Below are 13,040 nucleotides of genomic sequence, written 5' to 3' on the forward strand. Positions count from 1 at the left end.
CCCAATTCTTACCACACATTCGTCTACATGTGTTCAGGGCCATAGTGGCCTTCTGTGTGACTTTCTGAATGTATGCATTCCATGTCAGCCTCTGGTCGAATATTACACCTAAGTACTTGGCCTGACTTGTGAATGGGATTTCTACTCCCTTGAGCACTAGTGGCTGTAAGCCTTGCAGTGCTCTTTTTCTGGTGAAGGGAACAACAGATGTTTTTTTAGGGTTAGCCTTCAGGCCTTCTTCCTCACACCAGCTGTCCATCATCCTCAGAGCGACTTGAAGTCTCTCCGAAATTATTTTGGTAAAGCGTCCTTGGACTACAATTACCAAATCGTCCGCATAACCCAGACAGTAAAAACCCTCCCTGGACAGTGTATTAAGTAGGTCGTCCATAAGCGTAGCCCACAGTAATGGGGATAAAACTCCTCCTTGTGGGCAGCCGCTTTCTGCCTTCGCTTCAATAGTGGCTTCACCTAACGAGGACACAATAAATACTTCATAAAAGTAACATATGTCTTTACTTAATAACAGTATAATGCTTAGATAAAAAGTATGTGTTTTATTCCGCCAGGTGTTAATGACGCACGGGTGTAGCACCATGGACTCAACTGTAGTATGGTACTTAAGTGGGTTAAAATTGTATCTAGTAAATGAAAATATACACATTTTTAACAAATATTTTGATAATTTCTTGTTTTAAAGAATAAATTAACAAATGATTAATTACAAACTAAAAATTATAAATTAATAATGGAAGTTACATCAATGAAAAATTAATTTTGATTGCATGAGGTCACTCTTCTTTCTCTAAAGTCTACCACATTAATTTAAAAAGAGTGTTTTATAGTTGAAATTGAGATTAACGTGTGTTTAAAGCAACAGTCAGGGTTACATTTCGTTTCTTTCGATATTGAATCAATATCGAAAATAGAAAATTAATAAAAATGAGAAAAAACATGTAGAATACAATAAAACATAAATCCATGTTATGTTATTACTAAAACAGTCTATCAAAGAAAAGCGTACGTTTATATAAACATTATTTTGAATTCCTGCATAATTACCTAAGACCGAAACCAGCTGGGAGTTCGATTTAAATTGCCTGTGAAACGAAAAAATAATGTATCTAATTGTTACAATCGCTTGTAATATCGCTACTAATAACCCTTTATTACTTTGTAATAATCTAACGGAGCTATCTAGGCCTCGACCATCCATGCTTTGCAACCAACTTCGGTACGTAGAACACCCAGATTGTCAATCTATTGCTCAATCAAAAGTTCATAAGCCACGATTTCTCCATAAAAATTTCGAAAATACGGTACGGGTATAGAACTCAGAGGAAAGCAGGATCGGATTATTTATTAATTTATAAGCGTAAAGATTGATTTAGTTTATGTGCAATATTTAAATTTAAATTATTTATGTTTTCAGTATTTTAATTCCATCATATACATAATTATAAGAGATAATCAAGTAACCTCATGAAATTCAATAAACGTCAGGCTTAACCGGCAAAAAGGTTTATCTAGTCTCTAATGTAATACTCTCAGAATAATGTCATACAATCTTTGATGTAAAACGTTTCCATTTCCATATAAATTCTCTCACTTTGTGATCTTTAAGAGATGTTATTGAATTATTTACTTCGTGAAGTGTTGGTGCTGGTATTTCCACATCTTCAGAATAGAATGTTATATCTGCTTTCTTCATCTAACTTTCAATATTTAGTAAATTACGAAAGTATTCCTTTCATCGTTGGACGATTTCTGTTTCTATTATTATAAATTTACCTGCTTCATTTCTCATGGCTCGTGTTACCCCAACAGTTCCACCTTCTCTGACTGTCTTAACTTCCTTAAAGAATTTCCTTAGTTGATTCCTGTCGCCAATTATGTCAATTTCTCTTATTTGCAGTTCTAAGTAGCTTTTATTTTCTTGCATTGTTTGTCAAACAATTTCCGTTTTGGGCAAGTCTTTTTTTTCAATGGTTTCCTTCACTGCTTGTTCTATAACTAATGCCACTTGCTGCCTGCTTGTCCTAAGTCTACATTATGCTCTCCTTTTCCCAGCAGTTGGAATCTGTTGCTTACGGCAACTTGATAATTCAGTTCTTAATTTGGTATTTAAAAAGCTTCTATGTTCTGTCTTTTTCTTTGTTCTTGTGGCTTCAGCTTCTGTACTGATATTCGTGTTCTTAACTTAGATTTTAAGAGAAAGTGATCATTATTGCTGTCCCCTCCTTTCATACTTCACGAATTAATAATGCTACTAGAATGTCTTGGGCCAGGGATCAAATCCTAGCGTCAGCGAGATCATCTAGATATTTTAAAATATCTATATACTGTTGTGAATTTATTAAAAGGTTCAATATCTATAACACTTACGGACTTAATTTATTTCTTTATTTATATTAATTTATCTGACAATAATTTATTATATCCGTACGTACAAATTCGCGAGCGCGGGTCTTGAGTATTAACTAACTCTCCATATAAAAATGTTGTCTTTATATACGAAATCCTGATATACTGGAATAGTCGAGAACATCAAGTTGGAGAATTCACCATAATTTGAATCTAGACTTCCACCGAAATTTCTACAATAAAACAGAATAATTAGTCATAAAAGTTAGGCCAGTATATTTATCGTAACATTGCCCCCCTCTTAAAAGATGGTTCCTCCTGGAACCTTGTCGGGACTGGAGCCGGAACTGTATGCTGGTATCGGCAACTGGACCCTCTTTTACAACTTCCAGTTGTATAAAAATGACAAGGGACGGTTTTCTCTCCGCACCAGTAACTATGCGGATTGCAACAGACTAACACCTGGACTTCGGTGTCTTTAAAGATCTCCTCCACCATATTTCGGATAACCCTCCAATCTAATTGGCGGCACTCCAACTTTGGCATGGCTAACTTTTGCACGTCGGACTCTAGTACGTGCTCTCTCAATTGAAGTAAGGCTTCCCATACATCTCGGTAGGTAGGTTGGTCACGGGCAGTGTCTTTTGTTACCAGGTAGAAAAGGTAACGTGATGCATCTTGGAGTTTCAAGGTTTTACCGGGAGCTGGCACCTGGCATTGAAGTTCTGCAACTCGACCAAACTTCCTTCGAAAGACGGATGCCAACCCTGGTGCGTCTTTGATACTGGCCGGGATGGTGAGGGCCAGCGAGTAGTCATCGGGGAGCGCGAGTAGATCTTGCTTTTCTTCAGTGGTAACACCATGTCTCGCTTTACCGGTACCTCCATAGGCACCCATGAATTCCTCAAACGTGAGGTCAGACACATCGTGGACTTGGTTTACTTCCACTTCTTCATCTACGTCGTGGTCACCTTCGAAAGACGCCAGCCGGTTATGATGTACTATCATCGGCTTTCCCTTCGGAATCTTGCTTATTCGGTAGATGACATCGTTGATCTTCTCCATAATGAGGTATGGACCTTCCCAAAACTGCTGCAATTTGGGAGAACAACCTTTTCGCTTCTTGGGATTATACAGCCATACTTTGTCGTTCTTCTTAAAGCAACCCTTTTCGGCTTGTGTATCGTACCGTTTCTTCACTCGGTCGCTAGCGATCTGAAGGTGGGAACGGACCAACTCATGTACATCGTCCATTCTTCTTCGTAATTCGATCACATAATCTTCACCTGCTACATCTTCTCCAGGTCGACACCCAAACTCTAGATCACAAGGTAGTCGCATTTCGCGTCCGAATAGGACTTTCGCTGGTGTCTGGCCTGTTGATTCGTTAACAGCAGATCTGTAGGCCATTGTGAAGAACGGAAGGTATTGGTCCCAGTCTCGCTGATGATCAGACACCATCTTTGTCAAATATTTGCCAACTGTCCTATTCATCCGTTCTACCATACCATCAGATTGCGGATGATATGCTGTAGTTCTTGTTTTCTTCATGCCTAGTCTATCACATATTCCTTGGAATAGATCGCTTTCGAAGTTCCTGCCTTGGTCACTATGGATCTCCAAAGGCACTCCAAATCGGCTGATATATTCTTGGATCAACTTATCTGCAACGGTGGCGGCCTTCTGGTCTGGAAGTGCGTAAATCTCGACCCACTTACTGAAGTAATCCATTACTACCAGCATGTACTTGCCTCCATTTTCACTTTCTGGAAATGGCCCAGCGATGTCCAAAGCTATTCTTTCAAACGGGCTTCCAACATTATATTGTCTCATAGGAGCTCTCCTTTTTCGGTAAGGCCCGTTACTCGTGGCACAAATAGTACATTTCTTACACCAGTCTTTTACATCGTCGGAACTGTTCATCCAATAAAACCGTTCCCGAATTCGCTGAAGGGTTTTCCTTACACCAAAATGCCCTCCCGATGGACTGTCGTGTAACTGACGAAGTACTTCGGCTATTCTGCTCTTTGGGATCACCAACTGTCTTCTCTTCTCTGAACCGTCATCATTTTCCAGGACTCGTTTAAGCAAGCCATCTTCGATGATAAATGAGTCCCACTGGGCCCAATACGTCTTAACTACTGAGCATAGGTTTGATATTTCCTGCCAAGGTGGTCGACGGTTTTCCTCTTTCCATTTTCGGATTTTCTGTATAACTGGATCTCTCTCTTGTTCTTCCCTGATCTTAGTAGGCGTCCAGTCGTCGTTGACAATCGTCGTTCTTAGCACTGCTGCTTCCTTGGATTCCGTTTTGTTGCAGTAGGAACACTCTGCTGAGCATGGCCTTCTGGAAAGAGAATCAGCGTTTCTGTGGCTAACTCCGGCCCGGTGCTCAATCTTAAAATCGTATTCTTGGAGTCGTTCGATCCACCTGGCTATCTGACCCTCTGGATTCTTAAACTGCATCAACCACTTAAGGGCGGCATGGTCGGTTCGGATTAGAAACTTTCTTCCATAGAGGTATTGATAGAAGTGCTCTACTGATTTCACTACTGCCAGAAGTTCTCTTCTCGTGACGCAATAATTCCGCTCAGGTTTTGAAAGAACTTTACTAAAATATCCGAGGACTCGTTCCTGTCCTCCTTGAATCTGAGACAGTACTCCTCCAATTCCCACATTACTTGCATCTGTATCTAAGATGAACTCTCCTTCTGGCAGTGGATACCCTAAAATTGGTGCTGTTATTAAATGCTTTTTCAAGGTCTCAAAGGCATTTTGGCAGTCTATATCCCAGCGGTATTCTCTTGCTTCCTCTGTAAGTCGCGTTAATGGCTTAGCGATATCTGCAAACTTCTTAATAAACCTCCGGTAGTAAGTACATAGTCCAAGAAAACTTCTCACTTGATGTTTGTCAGTTGGTTTTGGCCATTCCTTAATGGAATCGATTTTTCCCTTATCCACGGCCACTCCTTCTTTACTGACTATATGACCCAGATAATTGACTTTACCTTGAAATAGCTGGCACTTCTTGGGGTTTAGCATCAATTGGGCAGCTTTAAGTCGATTAAAAACGTTTTCTAAATTCCTCAAATGATCTTCGAATGTCTCCCCCAAGACGATTATGTCATCTAAATAAACCAGGCATGTTTTCCAAGATAACCCTCTCAACACATTTTCCATAAGCCTCTCAAATGTCGCAGGAGCATTACAAAGTCCAAATGGCATAACGTTGAATTGCCACAATCCAGATCCTGTGGTGAAGGCTGTCTTTTCTTTATCGACTGGGTCCATTTCTACCTGCCAGTATCCAGACTTCAAATCTAAAGTAGAAAACAATTTACTTCCAGCCAATGTGTCCAATGTGTCATCGATCCGAGGCAGAGGATAACTATCTTTCTTGGTAACGTTGTTCAGCAAACGGTAATCCACACAGAACCTCGTCGTTCCGTCTTTCTTCTTAACCAGGACCACCGGAGAGACCCATGGGCTCGTAGAAGGTTCTATCACCCCGTCTTTCTTCATTTCCTGAACAATCGTTTCAGCTTCCTCTCTCTTCGCCTGTGGTAATCGTCGAGCTGTTTGACGAATTGGCTTAGCATTACCAGTATCAATTTTATGCTTAACAACGGTAGTTCTTCCCGTCTTTCCTCCTTTCGGTACGAAAATATCACGATACTGCCGCAGAAATTCCCTTAATTTCCTTTTCTCCATCTGATTTAGAGACTGTCCTGCAACTGCAACCATTTGGTCGAATTTGTCGTTGGAATTATCAGATGTTGTCGCCTGACGGATTATGGATGTCACAGGTACACAAGTTCCTACTTTTGTCTCTTTCTTTATGGTCACTGGGTAGTCGTTGACATTGATAAGTCTCACAGGAATTTCTTTAGCCGAAGTCACCAATTCCTTTCCAATTATGATTCCACGGCCAACCTCATCGTCGTGGTTCCAAGGCTCCATCATAACAGGTCTCCCTTCGTCCACAATTCCCTGTAGCCGCGCTACTATGATCGTTTCGCTTCTCGCAGGCACGACTGTATCTTCTGTAATGGCTGCTTGCACAGTGTTGTCATTATGTGGATGGAGAAATACCTCCTCGTTGCCAACTTTGATTACCTTATTCTTAAAATCCAATTGGAATCCATGCATATTCATTACGTCCATTCCTAATATAACATCCTCTTCGATGTCAGCAACTATAACAGTATGGACGAACTTTTCTGCTCCAATTCCCAATTGTACCTGGATTTCTCCATGAATGTTGGCATTTTCACCTGTAGCGGTCCGAAGTCGCAACCTCGTTGGTAACAGTTTCTTACGGCTGTTTATAACTGTTGGACGTATAATGGTTCTGGTCGCTCCGGTATCCACCAACAACGTATGTCTTTTACCATTTATTTCTCCATCTACATATACACTATCTTCACGACATTTCAAAGAAGCTATTAGTATGAGAGGGTCTTTGGAAAAGTTTTGGGTCGAAGCTGCCCCCCTAAGGCTGACCCGTTCTAGTTTTCCTGATGGTGAGTTTCTTGATTTGCGTCGTACCTAGGGTGTTTACAGGAGCTTCGTACGTGTCCTATTTCGCCACAATTCCAGCATCTGATGGTCTTCGTTTTCTTATATGTCATGCTTTTCATCATATTAACGAGCTGGTCAAGTTTATCTTCATCTCCTTCCTCTTTTACAGTCCTAACTTTACTGTACCCGCCAGAGGCCTGCGTAGCTGACTCGTATTCGAGGGCGGCGGATAAGACATCAACCAGCGTCTTGTGACGAGCTAATCGTAGTGTTCTCTGCATTTCATGATCACGAAGACCATCAATAAACGTTTGAACGGCCAATTTTTCCATCATGTCTTCGGGAGCTGTTGGATAAGCATATCGTACTAATCTGGCAATATCTACCTCATATTCTTGAAGAGCCTCATCTTTCTTCTGTCTACGATTTTTAAGCTGCGACTGATATACATGCTCCAAATGTTCGTGGCCATATCGCATATTTAACCTCTTCTTCAGTTGTTCGAAATCATCGGTCTCCTCTACTGCTATGGTCTGAAGCACATCTAAGGCATCTCCTCGAAGAGCGATAGTCAGGTTTATAGCCTTTTCTTTTTCAGACCATCCATTCGCTCTTGCAGCTGATTCGAACTGTTTCATGTAGTTGTTCCATGACGATTTTCCGTCGAAAGTTGGGACTTTGACATGCACAGAACTTCCACTTCCTTCAAATTTCGGCCGTGTTTCCAACTTACACTTCGTCTCGTCTTCTTTTATCTCTACTCTAATTGGATTGTTTCCTCTCTCTGCTGTCCCTGTTTCCTCCATCTTCCTTTCCATCTCTTTCCATATCTTTTCTTCGAAGGCCAACATATCGGCAGCAACTTGGTTTTTTAACGAAGACACTCTATCGTCAAGAGCAGACATCTCAGAAGTGACTTTAGAGATGTTAGCAGAAACTTTGCTTTCCAGAGAAGAAATCTCGTTAGAAACTTTGCTTTCTAAAGAAGCGATGTCGCCGGAAACTTTCGAAATATCGCCAGAAACTTTGTTCTCTAATGATGCGATATCACCGGAAACTTTGTTCTCTAATGATGCGATGTCACCGGAAACTTTGTTCTCTAATGATGCGATGTCACCAGAAACTTTGGAAATCGACGAGAGGACAGCATCTTCAAATATATAAGTCTCTGGATCTAGTCCTTCTTCTAGCAAAGCGTTCTTTAGTCGTTGGACTAACTCAGCCTTTTTTCCGGTAGAAGCTAATTCTCTGTCTTCAAGATGTCTTCTTAAATTAGTCACTGTCAGCTCATAAATCGTAGCCATTTTCACAATTTATTTTATATCACCCTTGTATTATTATTATAAGTCTAATTTATGTTCGATCTCACTCTGACACCATTTGTTGTGAATTTATTAAAAGGTTCAATATCTATAACACTTACGGACTTAATTTATTTCTTTATTTATATTAATTTATCTGACAATAATTTATTATATCCGTACGTACAAATTCGCGAGCGCGGGTCTTGAGTATTAACTAACTCTCCATATAAAAATGTTGTCTTTATATACGAAATCCTGATATACTGGAATAGTCGAGAACATCAAGTTGGAGAATTCACCATAATTTGAATCTAGACTTCCACCGAAATTTCTACAATAAAACAGAATAATTAGTCATAAAAGTTAGGCCAGTATATTTATCGTAACAATACATTGTATTAGTTGTATTAGATTCTCTCCTGGATATTTTAGCAGTTTATTTGGGGGTTTAGCAATGTCTGGGGCGTTTTCTAGTGTTAAGTTTCTGGAAGACTAATTGAATATCTTGCGGTTTGATTTCTGGTGTCTTCAACAATTCTTTCGTGTCTTCTTCGTTGTACAGTTAAATAAAATTATCTATCCATTCTTCCTTAGGTATTTGATTCGTGTCAACAAAAGTTTCTCTTGACTTCCATTCTTTTGGAAAAAGTTTTCCATTATTAGCTCTTTGCTTGTCTCGCCAAAGTCAACGTTCTGTTGTTTCCTCATGGCTTTTTTATTGTTTCATTTCTGTTGCTATAAACCATTCTCATATCAAGAGCTTCACATACCGCATCTTTAATATTTTCCTTAATTTTTGTTCAACTGACATCAATTCCGTCTTCTCCTGTTATTGACATTGCTTTAATTTTTCAGTCTTTCCTCATAAAGCTCTTTTATTGTGGCATCCAATAGTTTCTCTATATTGTTCTTTTTTGTTTCAGCTATTTATTTTAATTTTTTGTGATCTAAACCTTTTCTGTGTATTTGTGAACGTGAACTTGTACTGAGGAACTTGTTTCTTTGACTCCTAATACCAGTTCATTGCCAATGCGAGCAATAAAGTCTCCTAAGGTAATCATTGATTGGTCATGTATGAGTTAATCAATTGTGTAATAAATTTGATCAGAGAAAAATTCCCTGTGTGTTTTAGGTTTATCTTCAGGAGCATAAATCTACAGTACGTTCATATTTTGTTCTTCTCTTAGTCCAACCACTAAGATATGAAGAAATATATATTTAAATTTTTTTATACAGTCTCTGTATTGTACTGTTTTTAAATAAAACGAGCGGTTCTAATTTATATAAATATATTTATTTATAAGTTTACAGCACGAAAATATCTTATCAACTAAACTCATAACAGCGTTCATATATATACCAAAAGTATTTTTTAGAATCATCTAGAGTAGTCCATCTCTAGACTTCCCGTTGGAAACGCCTCGAAGGCAGGCGCTATTGAAAATGCCATCGATTGTATATTCGAGATTCATCCTTCTAAGAATTGTGACACGTACCCCGCATCAGAGATGGGCTATTTCGTTACAGTATTTTAAGCTTATTGCCATAGCAACACATTCGTGTGCTCTTTTGTTTGTTTTCACTACACTATAAACTACTATGTGTTTGGAATATACTATTTGGCCTTTCTGTTTCTTTTTGGTACTTTATTGAAAGTACCGTACTTTATTTTTTTTAACTGTACAAATTCGAACAAATTGGATAAGGCACATCTCTCAAAATCCACTTTCTCCATTCCCACCTCGACTTTTTACCCTAGATGTAATGCTATAAGTAACGAGAATTACGCAAGAGTCCATTGAGATATATATAAAGACTTCTCTCCATTGAGACTTCTATGCAAATATATTCTTCTCTTTAATGCTAGTAATCTTTAAAACATTTTTTCATTAATTTAAAACTCTTGGAACATAGCCATCGTTAAAGACAATCCAAATAGACTAAGAGTTTACCATATAAAAAATATATGCAATACCTATTATATATCACAAAAACTTCTATTCTACCGTCTTCTGACGAAGGTTGGCAATCACTTCTTTAAACGCTTCCCTATCTATTCCAACGTGAAATATCTATTCAATCATTACTCAAATCTCTGATATTTCTAACTCAAGATATCTTCTTTCTTCTTAAGCTTTTTTTCCCTCCACTCTTCCTTGCATAATGACGTGTAGAGTAGAGTATTTATGGTTTTTAAGTGTGTGGCCCATACACGATATTTTTCTTATTTTATTTGTATTCATAGGCTTTCTGCCACGCTCAATTAGTGTTAACACTTCTGCGTTTGAGACTTTTGCAGTCCAAGGAGTTTTAAGAATATGCCTATATAGCCACATTTCGAATGCCTCAAATTTTTTACGGATTGGGCTTATACTGTCTTATTAATAAAAATTGCTTAGTCCGAAGTTAGTCTCTGACTAGTTAGTCCCAGATTAAGCGAGTACTAACTTCATTTTCAGAATGTCATTAATAAACATGGACTAAGCTCAGACTAACTAAACCTTTCGTAGTCCTAGTTACAACAAGTTTATGTTGGCAACGCTTGCGAAAAAGAAAAATGGAGAGAATTTTGTAAAAAAGAAGAAAAATTTTTGATTGAAGAAAAAACTTTAAAAAATGTTTTATTAAAAAGAGAAAATATAAAAAATACTAATAAAAAGAACGAATTGTAAAATATTTTATTAAATAAATTTTGTTTTTAAAAATTTTCGTTAATGAACGCAGCTCGAGCTGCATTCCCTCTTATCGTATTATTTATTGCAGGTATTTTTGTCATCCCATCATTTCCTGATTGTTCAATATCATCAACCATATCAACTTTGTAAATGGCAATATTGTGAAGTATTGCCAATGCTACAATATATCATTTTGTGTTTTCTAATTTGGTGGTAAACCCATGTAATAAACACCTAAATCTTTGTTTCCATACACCAAAACACCGTTCCACTTAGTTGTGGGTTCTTATATGTGCCCTGTTGTAGCGTTCTTCCCTTTCTGATCGTGGATTTAAGACAGGACTAAATAAATAAACTGTGCAGGCATAGCCTGAATCTCCTAATAATCTGCCTTTGAACACAGATTGCTCACACCTACGTTTAAATTACACTTGTTAAATATTCTGGAGTCATGAGTACTCCCTCTCCAGTGAGCTACTATGTCCATAATTTCCAAATTGGACACAATCTAAAAGAAAACAAACATTTATGTCTTGAAATAGAATAAAATAGTATTACATACTAGTATATATAATAAGTCATTGAAACAGCTCAGTAACCCCAGTCATATTATTTTTGAAATAAATTTAAAAAATACAAATTTCTGGATTTTCACTACCATTCTATTTATAACTTGTCACAACTGTTTAACATATGTGACTTTATATATAAGTCACAGTGAAACAGTTGTTTAGATTTAGAAATAAAACCACACTGAACATGTACAGAGGTTTTGTATATTTAAAAATATATAAATTTTAGACATTTAGCAAGTTGTTTTGAAACATTCTTGTGGTTTTTTTTGCTATAATCATTGTATATGAGCCCAGAATAGGTGACTTATGTTTTGACATATACAATAAATTTAGTAAGTGACCAAATTAGCCTAGAATTATTCTTAACTTACTTGTACATTTATTGAACTATATCCTTTTCTATTTATGTAATATTATCCAATGTTTCCACTAACTTTTGGTATTCTTATATGAGTGCAGTCGATAGCTCCGATTACTTGCCTAAATCCACATATTGCATAAAAACCTGCAATTGTGGTATTTTGTTCCAAATCATTTTCTGGCATTTTAATCCAACGAGCTCTGTGCTGTACCAGAGCTAAAGCCACTTGTTTACAAACAAGGGAGACTGCTGGCTGACATACCACTAATATCTCCAGCATCATCTTGAATCTGTTGAAATTATAATGTAATCAGTCAATTTAGAAATTAAATTTTGCTGAGCTTATAGTGTAACTAATAATAAATATTTAGAACTAAAAGTTAACAATACTAGATGCAATATAGATATACTTTTATTAATAACTTTAATAAAAATTTCACTTACTTAACTACATCATTTTTAAGTATGAATAAACTTATTTAGAATTATGGTAACAATAAATGACCAAGTGGTGTTCAAAATTTTCTAACAAAAACTTGTGGCTTCTGTCTGAGTACATATATTTATATATGGAAAAAACTTCGTTCAACATCAACTGATGTAACGGGAGCATTTTTCAAACTAACCAAAACATTTGGTTCTAAATTAATTGTTTCCGAAATATTTCCAGCTAGAACACTGACTACTTCAGAAAGAATATGGTAACCTTTATTTTTTTCCATAGTAGCTTCAAATTTTTTTAAAATATCTTTTCCAATATTACCTCTAACGTTCCGACAACATGACGCAAATTCTTTTATTAATGCTGTACTTTCGAACAATGACAGTTTTGGTGATTCTAACTGAGTAATTGTTTTTTGAACAAAACTAAAATTTGATTTTATAAATGAAAGTTCTTGTTGAAGCAAGTTACTCTGAAAAGTTTGTTTAGAATCCAAAAGAGATTGGGAACTTTCATCTGTTAACGTATCAATTATGTTCTTTATTTTAACAAAATGATCTGCATAAAAATTAGCTGCTTCTAACCATGTTCCCCATCGCGTTAAAATAGGTTGTGGTGGAAGAGGAATGTTAGGTAGCATTTCTTTATAAAGTTGAATTCTTATAGGAGATTTAAGAAATACTTTTTTGACACTGGATATCATGGTATTTACAAGAGGAAACTTTTTTCGTATTTCCTCTGCAACTCTGTTTAATCCATGCTCTACACAAGTAACATGTATTAAATATGGGAAAAATA

This window comes from Diabrotica undecimpunctata, chromosome 2 (assembly GCF_040954645.1).
Source record: "Diabrotica undecimpunctata isolate CICGRU chromosome 2, icDiaUnde3, whole genome shotgun sequence".
Classification (NCBI taxonomy): Eukaryota; Metazoa; Arthropoda; class Insecta; order Coleoptera; family Chrysomelidae; genus Diabrotica; species Diabrotica undecimpunctata.